This window comes from Silene latifolia, chromosome Y (assembly GCF_048544455.1).
Source record: "Silene latifolia isolate original U9 population chromosome Y, ASM4854445v1, whole genome shotgun sequence".
Taxonomy (NCBI): domain Eukaryota; kingdom Viridiplantae; phylum Streptophyta; class Magnoliopsida; order Caryophyllales; family Caryophyllaceae; genus Silene; species Silene latifolia.
In genome coordinates, this window is record NC_133538.1 from 291,111,090 (window position 1) to 291,113,920 (window position 2,831).

The 2,831-nt window shown below is 41.5% G+C and overlaps 1 non-coding gene across 1 annotated transcript; it reads right to left on the reverse strand.

Annotated features, from left to right (window-relative positions):
• Positions 1 to 495: 495 nt before the first annotated feature.
• LOC141635092 (small nucleolar RNA R71) lies at positions 496 to 602 on the reverse strand. Its single transcript, XR_012539798.1, has one exon. It is a non-coding gene; the product is annotated as a small nucleolar RNA R71 (small nucleolar RNA).
• Positions 603 to 2,831: the final 2,229 nt, after the last annotated feature.

Below are 2,831 nucleotides of genomic sequence, written 5' to 3' on the forward strand. Positions count from 1 at the left end.
CTTGTTAGGAGGAATTTGAGAGGTGTTGGTGAAGTTGTTCAACCCACTAGTGAGTTTGTCAATCCTTTCGCAATAGAAGGAGAAGAAAACCCATTACACAATACCCCACAAAATCCACCTACAATGCCAAAATTCTCGTCACACTCCGTACCCACCGAGGAGAATCTACCAAATGGTACTCCTACACCGCAACATCTCACCGGAAATTTTATTGCCAAGTCCACCTTCATCCAACTAGTTGAGAGGAGCCAATTTGGGAGGATGTCTAGTGAGGACCCTCATTCTCATATGGAAACCTTTTGCGACTATTGTGATGTTATCTCTCAAACGGGCGTGACTCAAGACCAAATTAGATGGGTCTTATTTCCTTTTTCCTTAATCGGCACCGTAAAGCAATGGTTGAAGGGCCTTGATAAGGCCACCCTTGGAATAGATTCTTGGAAGAAGTTGGCTCTAGCTTTCTACAAAAAATTCTACCCACTGGAAAAGACCAACATGCTAAGAGCTCAAATTACGGGTTTTAAGCAAAGGGATGAAGAGTCTTTGTATGAAGCTTGGGAACGGTTCAAAGGAATTTGTCGCTCATGTCTTCACCATGGACTTAGCGAATGGTTTTTGGTGCAACAATTTTGGAATGGTTTATATGAAGATTCTAGGAACATTCTCAATATGGGATCAAATGGAATGTTCACCGAAGTTGATGACAATCAAACATGGAACAAGATTGAGGAAATGGCGGTCCATAACTCACAATATAGTAGACCTCGCAAGGCTACTAGAGGAGGAAAGCATGAAGTGGACTCCGTTACTCAATTGGGTGCTCAACTTAGTGCTCACATTGACACAATCAACTTGAAGTTTGAACAAGCTATGGCTAGACTTGAGGAAAACTCAAAATCATCGAAGCATCATGTTAATGCCATGACGGCATCCTCATCAATCCCAAGTGGGATATGTGAGAATTGTGGAACTTTGGGACATGACCAAGGTGAATGTAGGGGAACAAATGAACAAGTGAATGCTTTCCAAGCATACAAGAGTGGTACCCCTTATTCCAACTTTTACAATGAAAACACCAAATTCCATCCAAATCTCTCATACAAAAGCCAAAATGTTCAAAACCCTCAAACAACATACACTCCACCACCCATGAGAAACCAAAATCAAAGACCCTTTTACAATCAAAACCAAGGTTACCAAAATCAAAATCCATACAATAACCAAAATGACCAAGGTTTTGATGTCCAAAAAGCGGTCCTCCAAATGCAAAAGAACCAACAAGAATTTTTCACTCAAATGCAAAAAGATAGCCAAGCAAAAGAAACCACCATCAACAACATTCTAGCTCACACCAAGATGTTGGAAACCCAATTGACTCAACTAGCATCTTCAAGCTCACAAATACAAAAGGGGCAATTACCACCTCAAAGTAATCCCCCTAGACATGAAACGGTTAGTGCCATTCACTTGAGAAGTGGTACAAGGTATGAAGCACCGAAGAAGCAAGTTGAGGATGAAGTTGTGGAAGCTAGTGAAAAGGAAGAAATTAGGCAAAACTCCAAAGATGGAGAATCATCAAAAGAAGAAAGTTCAAAGAAAAATGAAGACAAGGCCAAGGAGAAGGAGCCCATTGTGATTAGACTTCCTTTTCCAAGTCGTCAAGCCAAGCCCAAATTTGATGATCAACTTGGAAAATTCATGGAAATTGTGAAGAATTTGGAAGTCTCAATTCCTTTCACGGAATTAATTAATCACGTTCCGGCCTATGCAAAGTACATGAAAGATATCCTCACAAAGAAGAAGTCGATCCGGAAACTTGAGACTATCGCCTTCACTAAGGTGAGTAGTGCAATACTTCAAGGGAGTTCACCTCCGAAGTTAAAGGATCCGGGAAGCTTCTCAATACCGTGTACCATTGGCGACACGACGATCAACAAAGCCTTATGTGATCTAGGGGCTAGTGTGAGTGTCATGCCATACTCGGTAAGTAAAAGGTTGGGGATGGGAGAGCTTAAATGCACCAACATCACACTCCAAATGGCCGATAGATCGACGAAGACACCGTTAGGGATATGGGAAGATGTCCCCGTGCGAATTGGGAAGTTTTTCATCCCGGTGGACTTTGTCATTGTTGATATGGAGGAAGATTCCAACATTCCAATCATCCTAGGAAGACCTTTCCTACACACCGCCGGTGCGGTAATTGATGTAAAACATGGTGAGCTCACTCTAGAAGTGGGAGATGAAAGCATAACTTTTAATCTTGACAAGACTATGAGAGCTCCTCGTTTGCATGAACCATGTTTCATGATTGATCATTATAGCCGAAAGGATGAAAGGAAGAAATCGGAACTCCAATGGAAGAAGAAAATTGAAGATGCTCCATTCAAAGAGCAAGTGAATTGTGACAAGGAGAGCTTGCAAAGCTCATCAAAATCAACCAAGGAAGAAGAGGATGGGCTCATGGCCAAGAGAAGAAATTGGGAGAGTTGTCTCCATCTAAGCAAGAGATTTTCAATGATCAACTCAATGAAGTTTGTGGTCTTTGGGACGACGAATTTGAAGGGATTTTTAATCCCTACATTGGACATGCCATCGATCATGATCAACATCAAGGGCCAAGGTCCATTGAGAACCTCTACCATGATTATAAACAAGCCTTTGATTACTTCTTCAAGGTGTTGAGCAACATCAACAACACCTTGGACATGCCCCCTTGACACCTCATCAAGAATGAGAGTTTGGTGGAGTCCTCCCTAAACCACCACTTGTAAATATCTCTAACTCCCTAACTTACATTTCAATTCTTGTATTGCATTTTTTGTCATTTT